Genomic DNA, 14327 nt, shown 5'->3' on the forward strand with positions numbered 1-14327 from the left:
GCTTTCATCCACCATTTCGAGTTCCTGTGTCATGCTCTGGCAGGTCCTGGGCCTGCACAGTCCAAATCTAGTCTTGAAACTATGTAGCTCATAAGTACCAATTTTTGACATGACGGATTTTGATTCAAAGCTGTTTTACCAGCTTTCTTTCCATAGAGTCAAGTACACTTCCTCTGCTCACCTTGGTTACTTCTGGAATAAAGACTCTACATTAAACTGTGATGCTCTCCTTTAACCCATGCTCCTTTTCTAAATATTTCCTTCAGAGTGGAACGTTAGGGCATATTTTTAGAATATGATAAAAATATACTATCTGATGCAATAATGTTGGCTCCTTGAAGATTAACGATCAGGCAGATCATGAAAAATAATGTTACAGATTGATCAGGGCTAAACCAGCTGAGCAACAGGTAGTTTTTATGGATTACCAAGCCCTTCCATGGCTGATGGTAAAAAGAAGCCAAGCTCATAACACGGTTTTCTCTAAACTGCACTGGAAGAGAGAAGAGGCTGGAGCTCTGCTTAAAACTGCTGAACCTATAAATCAAATACTTTTTATTGGAATGGGAGAAAGCATAGAAAATAGGTGTTTTAGGTGACAACTAGGAAAAAAATGTACTTTTCTGACATCAATATTTTTCTAGAGAAACCTGAACTATGTATAAGATGGAATTTCACAGATATTGACCGACATTAACTGGAGAAATATGACTGCTTTGCCAACAAATGTTAAGTCCGTAAACACAAGTGGAGAAGACAGCATTATTTCAGTATACAAAGATGAGAATCTGAAATAGGAAGAAATTGTGCTGTGAGTGCTATCACTGGCGGCAGTCAGGGGATGACAGACAACACAACTGTGGCAGGATGGTCCAGCTGTAATAGTTGGGTAACAGTTGAGAAATTCAAACAGCATGCCTGGCAGAAATCAGGACATTTCTGAATAACGAGATGAAAATGGTCTGCTCTCCATTAAATTAACATGCATTCTTAGAGGAAACTTTCTTGGATGCGCAGAGAATGTCAATCATTACATTTAAACTGCCTGGGAGGCAGTAGCTTGCCAGTGTGCTTCTGGGTGGTTGAAACTTCAGAGCAAGTTGTAACCGTATGTAAAATAAGGCTGTTAAGACAGTCCGTTTCTGACTCAGTAAGTACTGAAGATGTACTGGGCAGGCCTCCAAAGGCAAACACGCAGCTAGGCTTTGTGCAGAGCATGAGTTCAGAGAGCAGTTTACACACAACTGTCCTCTGTGCTTATAATCAAGGCATCAAACATACATGAAGATGAGGAAATACCAAGGAGCAAAGGACCGTAAAACATGAATTACTTTTCAATATCAAATCGACTGAGACTGTCACCACCTCCCAGGCTCACAGTAGTCTCAAGCTAGTATATTTTTTCTGTCTTCAATGAAGCTGCTGCTTATTTATTCTGAGCTACAAGAAAGAATCAGGTGGAAAAAAATTCTGTTCTAATTGGGAATAGAAATGAGAGATCTCTGTGATTTCAGAGTGGCAGAGAAATGACATTAAGTGCAGCTGTCATATATGAGGTATGTAGAAACTGCAGTGGGGAGTTTGCCCTCAAACCATTCTCTTGTCTGTTGAGTTTCTCTTAAAAGGTATGTATTTCATAGATGAAATAGAAATAGCAGTATCTGACATGATATCGCATCGAATGACAATACAAACACACATACCAGGAAAACAGTTCTACGTCACATACTAAGACTAGGCAGTTGGTAAAGCAGACCCCGAGGGAGCACCCAAAAGCACTGTTGTTTGAGCAGAGAAACAAAGAGCTGTATCGAGTTGGCTGTTTCAGCTGAAGAATGCTCTTTTTAGTTAAAAGCAACATGGTCAGAATGTAATTTAGAGTTCCTCTCCTCCAGAGTATAACGTAGTGATGCAAACCCCCTGAGTCATAGTCTCAAGGCATGGATTCAGGTCTCCTAGTTCCAGTAGTGCCCCATCTGTTTTTCACCATCCTTCTGTGCTGCTTAAGTGTATCCTGGCACTCTGTCCAAATGAACCAGATCAATCTGAACTGGTTAACAGCAGGTCTCTGCTAACCTGGCTGATTTGAACTGAGGTGGGCTAGGTGACACTCAAACAGCTCTATCAGCAAGCAGAGCAGTGGAGGGAAGATAATTGGTGGTTGAGGGCTGTAATCTCTTCAAGGAAATGTGACTGAAAATGCAAGAAATAAGTGAACATGGCTACAGACTTACTGCACTCTCTTACAGGCAGAAAGGGCAGCATTGACCCTGCATCACGGGTCTGGGCTCACAGAACTACATCATCACATATCATAGTAGCTCAGCAACTATTTTAATTTATGTCATGGCGTGAACTAGTTCCCAGCTATCACTGGAATGGAGTGCAAAAAGTACTAATATACTTTGGCTACACAAGACGGCCTCACTTCAAACACTTTACCAAAGCAACTTCAGGAGATACTGTCTACCATCTTCCAATTGCAGCTGTGCAGCACCAGCATTTCCATACTGCTGGGGCTGTTCACAATATTACATGCATTATATACTGCACTCTTCACACCACAACACAAGGACAACAACAAAACTCAAGGGTTTCCCATTTATCTGCCTCCTGCCCAGACATCCAAAGTGTTTATGGAGTAGGAGACATAGCAGCTGCAGTTTGCCTAGCAGACCACCGCACTGCAATTAGCCATATTGGTAAGTTCTTGGAGCAGGCCGAGACGCCTTTTGGCTCTCACAGACACGGACAGCCAAGTAACCACTTTGTACTTCTACACAATAAGAAGTTCTGAGGAACTGTGTCCAATCCATCCCATGAAATACATTACTTCTTAGAAAGCCAAGTCAACTTCAAAAGCTGCTGTAAACCTTACAGTGCTACAAAACCTTAAAATAAAACGTATTCACATTCCCAGATGATACACGTGATTGCAAGACACCAATAGCTATTTTTGGCCCACAATTATTTCTTTTCTTTTCAGTAGAGAAAAGCATCTCCAAAATCACTTTCCTCTGAAAAGAGTGCCTGAAATAATTGAGAGTTAATCTTTATTATCTGCAGCGTCTTTGCTACACATGCTCCAAGACAATGTTTATAATTGTTAGGTCTGCAAACAGAATGGGGAACGGAAAAGTCAAGTTGTTTCCTTCCTTTCTGCGCTCACCACCGAATTAACAGTTCTGCAAGCCAAGTGCCAGAAGTGGTGCTTGAGCCTCAGAATCCACACCCAAAAGAAGGCCCTTGCCGAAACCAGCTCAAACCTCTTTGGCGATGTCAATAAAACTCTGAAAAGACACGGTGAAAAAGCGCACCCACTGATACAAAAGGTGCTGTCCTTACTTTGTAACTGCTTAGAGAGGAGTAGCACTTTAAAATCATGAATGAAGAAACAAGTTCATTTCCTCGCGGCCAGCAAAGTAGACACTTCAGGGGCAATTTCACTGAAATGTGATTTCTCTGCAAGTTTTGTTCCCGATTATCAGCAGTAACTCTGAACGAACGCCCAGCGCTGGTGCAGTTGGATGCAAACATAGGAGTCCAATAGCTGTTTTTTTTTTAAAACAGTTCTGGTCTGCTTCAGTAATGGTTTAACAACACTTAAAAACAGATCATACTGAAGCCAAATGTTTCATTTCAAATTGTACACTCGACAATTAATTTTAATGACTGTTAATTACTAATGCTGGCTGGAAATCCGTTTATAGCCTCTGACACTCAGATTCTCCGCTATTAGTCTTTCTGCAGTCTTGCAATTCTAAACTTCATAAGATGCTCAAGGAAATATTAACGTAATTTTTCCAGTACAAGAGAAGAAAAGCAGGAAAAACGCAATGATCAAAATGCATTAATTATAAACAACCACAAGCCGACCCTAAGTTAGAGCCCATCAAAGAGTGTTTGCTACGGGACGTTCCCAGACAATCCTCTCCCTCCAGGTGAACCCTGAGGGACCCAATACACTCCACGTTAGCCCTATGGCTATTCACCTGCAGAATCGTCCCAGCCCCAGATCACGAGCAACAGAGCTATCTCCTCTTTCTTGTATTTAAAGCCTCTACAGCTTAATCTGTGAACGACTTTTTTAAGATGGTGTTATCCCACTGCAGAAGACAGCTGTAAGCACCTTTTTACACTCTTGTTTGTGTACAGCATTTATCACAGTTGCTTGAATGTTCTTCTATTTTTAAGTGATCCCAGCAGCTTTCCAGGCCATCAGCGTGGGAAGATGCAGTTTTCAAGAAACATTACATTGGTAATTTAAAGTCTTGTAGCTGATATGACTGGGGGTTGGGGGTTTTTTTGTTGTTTTTTTTTTTCGGATGTCTTTTACTGCTTTTGGAGCAGATTAATGTTGTGGAGTACCATGAGTCTGGTCAGCTGTAATTAGGTGGTTAGCAACGCTGGTGCCAAGAGCCAACCAGCCAGCCTAGATTTTGTAAAAGATGTTGGCATCAGACGATTCTGCAGTGTAGTCACTGAACGACTGTACATCAACATGCTGAGGCTTCTTCTTTTTTAATTTTGTGGCAGATGGTGGATATTACAGCCAAGAACTGTGGTAAGCCAGAGGCACTGCCCATTGCTATCGAACCAAATGCTGGCTATTTTAAACGGAAACGTTTTTGATTAAGGGTGGGATTTGGCTCCTGTTTTCACGTATTTTGGCACTGTGGTCTGAACCTTTAGACTTATCCTATAGAAGACAAATGTAAGCATCTTCAAGTACATGATACTTCTTTCAATCTCCACATGCCTAAGTTCTCTCCTGATATAGCAGAAGATGTATTCCACATATGCACATTCATGCTACTAAATTCAAGTGTATTTATGCACAAACAAGTGCACAAAGTAAAGCGTCTATCCCTCTCTTTTTAAATGAGATGGCTCTCTGCTTCTACAGAGCTGTATTGCCAGGCTAATTACAGCAGAGTGAAGAAAGGTTACCAACCCTTTCAGAAAAGCAGTCATTTAAGATGTATACCTAACAAGTGGCAACCTTGAAATCTCACTCTCGCTGAAAAGAGCATTAGAAAAGCCTTCCCGAGTATACCACGGGAGGAAAGTTTTAATAAAAACTAATTAAACTACAAAAATCCCAAGTGGTTAACTGATTTTAGGGGTTAAATTTCTGGCAATTCTAATTATCCTCTTGTGGCTTCACTTAGTGTTTCACAACCATGACAGATGACAATGAAAAGCTGCAGTTAAATTCATCCTCCCTGACACCATGCTAAGCACTGGCTTCTCCCTCTCCAAGTAAAATCAATACCATGTTTGAGTAAACACGTTTACAGCTTTATTAGGATGTCTCGCTTGTTCTGTAACAGCTACTTGAAGCTGTGGTAACAAATCGACTCAACTCAGTTAAACCTAGAGAGCTGAGTAAGAGGCTCATCGATAAGGTTGTTATAAAAATAAACTGCAGGGGATCAGAAAGCTGGAACAAATAGCCTGGTAAATGTCAATATTTTTACTTCCAGAGAATGACAAAACCATGAGATCACGAATAAAATGTTTTGGAAGTCTATATCTACTCTATTTATAAAATGGTCACATGCTAAATTGGGCATGCGCTTCACTGTCTGTGTGCTTCGCTTACACAAACTTATTTTCTAATCACTAATCAGCAACATGAATATCAAAGCAAACACTCATTCAAGAAAAGCAGCCAGTATTGCTGTTGCTGCCTCTATTCTTCTTGTTTTCTTTATATTTATGGATATATTTTGAGTGCACTCTGTTCCTGTCAGGCCCACTCAGATGGATCCACGCTTTCCTTCCTCTGAGTTCACACAGTCATCTATGGACACGTGAAAATAATGCAACTTTGCATTTACTGGAAGGCTGCAAATAAGGGAAAAGAGTGTTCTCATATCACTTTAGCAGCCATTTCAGGACTAGAGAAGAAACACTGAATACACAAAACAAAAAAGATCCCACACCTAAAGTCTTAAAGCATTACATATGGAAAAAGTCAATGCAAGATTCCTGAAAAGAATGTAACAATCATAAATTGAAATAAAACTCCACTATATCCCTGTTACTCCATTAGGAATAAATTACTCAAGGCTGAACATTTTTATTGCACTACATACGATTGCCAGTGCTGGACTTTCTGGGCCGGCTCACAGCAGGTTGAACAGTAAGGTGCGACCATACTTCCAGGGCCTGTAAAGATGCTTGGTCCCACCAGAGACTGTATCAGAGGAAAAATTATTGTTTCTTTGATGTCTTTGTGCAAGTACAAGTGATTGTAGCTCACAGCAGTTTGGTCCTGAAGGCTGTGCAAAGGATGGAGAAAACTTAGATCCCCCTACTGAGACTGATGGAAGTTTTCCCATTGACTTCAACTTCTCAGCATATGCTTTGACTGAGTAATTCTATTCTCTGTGGAAGAACAACTCATAATCAGAGGAGAGACTGAAGTGTTTGACACTGTGACACCCTTCACATTAACCATCCTCCGTGAGCTCCAATTACAATCTGTGTTGCATACAAGTTCTATTGAAAGTCCCCAGTGCATCTCATTGTCCGGGAGCAGAATCATTTAATTTTAAAACATGCTCCAAGAAAGACGTGATGGTGGAAACTGATATAACAAAGTTATAACTCCTGATAGTCCCATTCTTCATTTTTAAACCCAGAAGATAAACCTTGGCAAAATTCTCTTCTGGTTCAGAACCTGTTGGCTTTGGGCTTGTCTCCAACAGCCAGGATGGGGGGAAAACATTTGATAAAACAAAAACAAAACAGAAAATCCCCTGAGCTTGCAAAGAATAATCCCGGACAGTGTGTGTGCCAAATCATAACGCAGGTATTTTCACTGTGTCCAATCACATGAGGAAAAAAGCACCCAACTTTCTAGGCTGATATTTCTCTTTACTTTTTCTGGAAGCTTCTCCTAGGAAGTTTCATGGAAGTGTTCTTCAAAAACCAAAATCCTCCTTAGCCTTTTTTGAGACATAAGAATGAAACAAACTTTTTTTCTCTCTTTTTTTTTTTTCCTTTTCATTAATACCTCAGGACTGATACATTTTCTGAGCTTCAGAGCAGATTCTCAGTATTGACATGGAATGGTTCAGATTACTACACCTACAGCTCAGGATCAAAGAGAAAATTTCACTACTTCAACGTAGGACTAAGGAAGTCCTAAGCATGACAAAATGGAACTGTTAATCCCTATTCAGTTTTTAACATTGTTTGGGAGCATGATGCTTCTGCCATATGTTCATGTGCAGAAATGGCTGAAACTCACATGCACAAAAGCTAGAAATTTCAGTCTGTGTTTGCAGAGCAACATAAGCCAGTAAGGTTTTACTTGCAGGTATACTTCCACACCATCAAGGCAAGCAGTGTAAAAGAGAATCGGAGAGCAACAATCAGCGCAATGGAAATTACTTGGCAGTGAGATAGGCTTTGAATTTCTTGATTTTTTGTGGGCTGAAAGCCTACCACAGCATCATATTCACACACCTCCTATTCTACAGAACACCACTTGGTAACTTCTGTCTCTCTGAATATCTGTTGCAGTCCTGAATTGATACTAATCATTCACTGACCACTAATAACAGTAATGTCCTTTTAGGTACGGTAAGAGACCAGTGTCAAACAAACCTGGATGCGCTGATACTACCACTGCTTTCAACTGGGATCATGTTTTTTAATCTTTCCTTTTTGTTGAAAACCTGACACATTCCCACCTCAAGTATGAGCCCATCTTAGTGTGGGGGAAGTGAACAAACTATGGGAGAAGTTACTATGCTATCAAATAACAGAAGCCGCAGTGCAAAAGAAGTGAGTGAGCATATCCCTAGCCAACTCCAGACCTTGAGACTGCCTTTATGATCATCGTGTAAGTCTCTGAAGCACCAAACCAATTCACATCAGATGTGAAAAAGATAACATAGTTCAGTATATTTTTATATTTTGTTGTGTGTTGAGTTTCCTGCAAATATAGCATCAGCTTAATCTGACACATCGTTTCTTAGGGGACTGCATCCTGCCCTGACTCCCAGGGGAATGTTCTTGATGATCCGATCTGACTAGTGCCTCTGTCTCTACTCAGAATACATTAAAATAACACAAAAATATTACCAACAGTCTGAGAGCAAGGCAGTAATAACTCATTAAAGTAATTTCTAACCTTCCACATGAACATTTTATTTATCATTACATGATTCTCTAACGCATGACACGTTAACATAAAATGAAATGTTACGAGGATAGGGATAGAAGGCGTGACAAAATATTTTTAACGGTGATCATTTGCTTTGAGGTGTTAAGTCAATTTGTCAAAAATTGGAACTTTATAGTTGGTTTTGAAAATCTGTTTCTAACGTAATGGACTTGTCTTGAAAATGTACACAGCCTATTCAATGCTTGCTTATCACACAGCCTGTCCAGAACGTCTCTGAATTTGTGGTGAGGGAAATTAGGCCTTTTACAACCCCAAATATTAATCATCTTGCTGCACACTGAGACTCCCTTAACACTGGCGTTGTCACTGACAGGAAAAGAGACATGGCAGCTAGATGGATCAGGTCCTCTGCTCCTCTGCAGTCTAGTGAGAAAGTTCTGAGGGTTTTTATTTTCATTCACTGATCCTTTTAAAGGGATCTCTCCCTTCTACAGTTTACTGAAAAAAAAAGTCAGCAAGTATACTAACATTTTGCCTTACAGTAATTCTGCTACATATTTTTCTGGATTGTCTTACTATTGTATAAATAAAAGTGAGAATTACCACATGTAGGTTACTATATTTTGATTCAAACAAAAAAGTTGGTAATAAACTTACTAGGCTGAACAGTTAGCAATCTGCAGAATGGTAGCAACTGGAAAACCCCTAAATGGATTGGATCACAACTACACTGGGACAACATCTGTTACCAGTGTCGCGTATAATGCCAACACAGAAGACTGTATTACCTCTGATGAAACAATTCTGAATGGAATTGGTAAAAATTAAGGAGGGAATTAAACAGAAATCAGGAATATTCTTTGTTTTTCCTAAGTGGCATTCATTTTTCTGGTTTTGCTCAAGTAGCTGCAATTCAAGCTGTGGCAAATGTTTAATTTGTGCCAGAATAAATGCTGAAAGTATTAGCAACCAGCCACAGTATTGATCAGAATAATGAAGTGCCTCTAGCTGGGGCTGAACAAAGTCAGCCAGGAAAATGTAATCTGGTCATCTTCTAGTTTGTCAAAGATCAGTTACAGAGATAACGTGGCCACCTAATAGCCTAGGTTTAGATGTGACATTTGTCTGAGAGAGTCAAGGATGCCACCAGAACACATGGGCGGCAAGTCTTGAACATGTTGTCAAGATCTCCCCTAGCAAGCAGAGATTGATGCCCTATCTGCAGCTCGGCTATTATACTCATATACGCTGTTTATAAAACAGGAGCATTAAAGATGGGCAAAATGGGCTGTCAGTCAAAATGCCGCTGACATTAAGAAGGTATTCTTATTTCAAAGCTTCATATCTCATCAGCCATGATCTCTGTAACAACAGGATTGCTCAGAGGCAATTAGCCACCCATGTTGTATAAATGAAGACTAACAGAGTGCTGATTTCTGCTAAAACGTTTATCTTTACTTCAAAGAAAAGACAAAACAATTCAAAAGTATCCCCTCTTCTCTTTGCTCACAAAGATAAATGTTATAGCAGAATTAAACCACAAGTTACATGTACATGCATATCTAATTGCTATCACACACACACAAGAAGCCCTCACTCCCAGCTGGCAAATAAAATTGCATCTCGTGGCTCTGGAGTTATCTGAAGACAGTACTTGACAGCAGTGACATTTTATCCACTGTATTTCTCTCTATCAAATGCGATTAAAAGTGATGACAACTTCCAAAGGTATCTTAAACGTGTACAAAAACCCCTATAAAAATTAAGACCACTGTAAGTAGATTAAATAGCTTCTGATATCATCCTCCCGCTGTTCATTAAAGAACAACTCCTAGTTCCTTGAGCTCCTGTTACAGCCAATCTAGAGCATTTTGGGGGTGCTGAGTATCAGAGGGAAGGCAGCACTTGCAACAGAGATTCATACCGAGATAAAAAGACAACAAGAAAGAGGAGTATTTCATCTGCTGTGTTTCTGGTAAAAACAGATTCTTTCATAGTCTTAGATTGTCCTATAAAATCCATTAAGAGCTTCCTTTTTAATACAGTCACAAGCTTACTCATAATTCAGCATTCTGACAAACCACTCCACTCACCTGTCTCTGCTGACTGCATTATCAGATCTTTTTGTCATGTTTAGCACTCCTGGTATAGCCATATAGCATCCATGAGAATGTTTCCCATTTCTCACACACATGCACATGTCACTATCCGCACAATCCTTTACTTGTAATACATAAGAGACTTATTAAACAAAGCCATGAACGCAGCCCATCTTTGCTCTATATCAGATTTATTGTGAGAAGATGGAATTCCCATTGTATCAGCTTCATTTTTTAATTTAGCCAGCTTCTGCTCTTTAACCAGCACAGCCCACAGAGGATGACTGAGAAGAAGCAGGAAATGGCACCTGGGTCCTTAATGTCCTGTAGGAACATCTGGAGGTCACTGATTCCAGCCCATGGCTTAAAGTAGAGCCACTTCAGATCATGTTAAATGCCATCAAGATTGTTTGTTTTAAATATTCTTGGATTCCTTACATAAATGATGAATTCTGTGGAATTACAACAGTGGATTTGATCTCTTTCCATTTTTATCAATATTATATTTGTTTAAATGCACTGTCTTCAGTGAAGATATTCCAAGCACTGGAGTGCTTGGAAAAAAGAAAGTAAGCTTTTGAAAAAAAAAAAGGTTTCTTGAATCAAACTTAGAAGGAGAGCAGTAATGATGAGCTATTATTTTGTGCACTGTAGATTCTTTTCAAGTCTATATTTACATTTTCTGGTACGGTGTTTTTATAAACATATGTATGTATTTATATATTTTGAAGACTGTTTTCCTTTAAGGATAACATTTTAACATTTCAACGGTGTAGAAAAATGTCAGATATTACTTAACTCTGAAGTCAAAGCTGGCTGTCATTTTATAGACAATCATTAGCTTTTACCTCACAAAAGGAGACTAAAATTGGAACTATGTGAAGATCTTTAGGCAAACTCAGAGGAGCCCAAGGTCTTTATCTAATTTGTAGAGGCATCTAGATTAAGATGGATAAATATTGTTCAGGATTAACTTCACATTAAAGATGAAGGAATGACTTTAGCCAGATTGGTGATAGAAACATCAACGAAAGGAGAGGAAAATCTCCACAAGGACTACCAAAGATGAGGATGCCATGAGGCACACTTACTCAAAAATTAATACAGAAGGAGAGAAGTCCACTTCTGTTGCTCTCCCTGCCTAATCTCAGAGTCATTTCCTGACAGCTGAAACAGAAGATGGCCACCTCATCAGAATCACACTAGGTTTCCCAAAAGAATGAGAGAAAACTGCCACATCTGTATGTGCACCAGAGAAATTCTCAATGCGGCTTTCAAACTATAGATAACAGCTTTATGACATTCTTCTATACATGAAAGCTGTCAATGGGATTTTTAAATTGACAAGTGGTTTGAGCTGTTGACTCAGTGTTAATACCGACAGAGGCAAATTGCTATTGGCTTGTAGTTGGCACCTTACAATGCTTGATGAAGAGCTCCTTATATCTTGGGATTTCTTCTCCTTGAGAATGGGATAGTATCTTTATAGCATGATGATAAGTAATATACACTTATGATCATTCTGTCACTGCTTCATTACACTACTTGACAATGATTTGTGGTTACACTTCATACTCTAGCACTTTTCATGCAGTATAGAACTAAATCATAGTAGATTACCAAGTCAATATTTCTATTGGCAGAACCCGAAAAAAACATTGATTTAAACCTTCTATTCATTTATTATGAATTCTCGATCCAAATCTTCTTACTGGCAGAGATTTTGCAGGGAACATTGACAGTAAGTATCAGAAAAGATTCTTGCTGCTTTCATTGGTTACAGGGGCAATGACAAAGAGAAGTCCCAGCAGAAGGCAGACCTTACTATGGCTAAAGAGAGCAGGAAGGCATAAGGGAAAGCATAAGATGATAAAACTGCCTGTATTTCAATCTGCTTGCTGCCATTAAATATGCTTTGATTAACATTGTTGCAGAGGTTCAAAATGGGGCTGACTAGCAATAAATAAATGATAATTTAATGAGTAGCAGAACGTTCCACAAACTCTACAAAATAAGGCTGTAATTCCATTAGGAGGACTCTTGTGTCATAAGCCATGGCAGCAAAGCTCAAGAGATTTGTCAGTGTCCTCAGAACCCAGAGGTGGATTTGCAACTTTAATTTATGGGTTCCTCAGGGATTTATAACTGAAAAAATCTGTGGCACCCCTGAAACTCAGGGGAGGTGCTGAGATGCTACAAAGTAAATCATTATCGCTTAAACTTCTAAACTGTAGCAGTGTTGTTGGAAAGCAATAAAGGTAGCACTCTGTTAGCATTGCTTACAGAAGAATTTTTGGCACAAAGCTACCTGCAGCAGTTTTAAAACCCAATTTCTCGTGCCTGCACTGCACCAGCCTGAATGGCAAGTGACTTGATGCCTGTAGTAAGAGACAAGGATCTCAGAGACATTCCTGATGCCAACTTAATAAAATCACATTTCAATTGAAGAATGTTGTTTGTTTTCTGTTGCTATCAGTTGGAGTGAGATCGCTCTCCTTGGAGGCCAGCAGCTTCAAGTACCAAACTGATAAATCCACTCACAAGTGCCCAGAAACTTTGTTTCTTTCATGACTTAAGGTTTAATGACCGTCAGTAGTTAGATAGGTTCTAGGGGGAAAAAAAAGTCAAAACACAACAGATTTCTTATTTTCCACTCTCACACAGAGAATATACATGACTTGCCAAGCTGGCTTAATTGTTCAGATGGAATTTCCTTACAATCTGTGAGTTACGCCTCTGGAAGAGTGGGCCTCAGTGGAAGACCTTCCAAAATATGATGAAGTCTAACAAACCTGATCTCTTAATGTAAAATAAATCCTGCTTGATGGGCTTAGTTCTCATTATATTCCACATTTCCCTCTCAGCCAAGATATTTTGCTCCAACAAAACCACTGTTCATTATGTTAACATACCTGTCACGTGCCATGAGACTCTTGTTCTCTACTGCTTGAATAAGGGACTAAATATCTGGGAGAGTATGGTGTAACAACCAGTGCATTTTTAAATTATGAGATGAACTTTGAAACACTTTACTACAAGGATAACAAAATCAAAATATGATATATACTGTTGCCTAGATAGTAACAGTTTGATAAAAACCTCAATCAAACACCGAAACACTGTAGGAAAACACTGACGAGAATACAGCCTTCCCATTATAAAAGTTCTATCAGGACAATAAAATTGCATCTGGCTTGATGCTAGAATCAACAGAAGATACACACATTAGGGAGTATTGCCCACATTATTGTGTAGGGTTTTCTTTAAAGAGACAGTAAAGAACTTTTCCTGTTGCAAGTACATACTTTGAAAACACATGAAGTGTGATACAGATAAAATACAGACATTCCCCCCAAATGAAACACAGACCAAATCAAAGCCTACTCAGTTCAGTATCCCATTTCCTACATATGGGAAGGAAAATGAAATGACTCTATGAAGAAGGAGACCACAGTATGTAAGACTAGAGTCAGCTGTGTATCCAGACTGTTATGACTCCCAAATCTTCCATCTGGACTAAACTCAGGAAAATCTGTTCTCTGAGGAGAATAAATGACCAATTTATTATTTATGTGGTGACAGAGGGGAACTCAGAACCTAATGGAAGAACTGTATTTAAAAGCTCACACTGGTTTCTGAGTCATAGCAGAATGAAATACGGTGCAAGAAGAACCTAAGCTCACACACCGATGCTCAGGTACAGATCTAACTGCAGGGAGGTTCCAGACAGACTTGCAAGTGCTGAAACACCTCCCATTCCAGAGAGAAAAGTAGCTGTGGTCTTCCATAACCTGGTGAGATGAATGGGAGAATGGAATAATGCCAGGCTACACTGCACGACATTGTATACAAGAAGAATTTGAGGCCTCAACGCTATTGTAGGGGAACTATGGATAAGAGTATGTGCCCACAAATGGTAATAGAAGACCTGTGTCATAATTCCTCCCCACACTGAAGGTTGCAGCTATATCCAGACATGTTATCTCATTAGTATTAGGATGGTAAAGGGAAGTTGATGTTTTAGAAGAGTTATTCTCTTTTATTTCTTTCCATTCAAATTTAGCATTATCCACGTTGTTACCCTT

General features: G+C 39.4%; 1 protein-coding gene across 7 annotated transcripts in view; it reads right to left on the minus strand.

Annotated features, from left to right (window-relative positions):
* ADK (adenosine kinase) overlaps positions 1–14327 on the minus strand; it is a 279755-nt gene that overhangs the window by 8928 nt on the left and 256500 nt on the right. The window lies entirely within an intron of this gene.

Source organism: Gallus gallus, chromosome 6, assembly GCF_016699485.2.
Source record: "Gallus gallus isolate bGalGal1 chromosome 6, bGalGal1.mat.broiler.GRCg7b, whole genome shotgun sequence".
Taxonomy (NCBI): domain Eukaryota; kingdom Metazoa; phylum Chordata; class Aves; order Galliformes; family Phasianidae; genus Gallus; species Gallus gallus.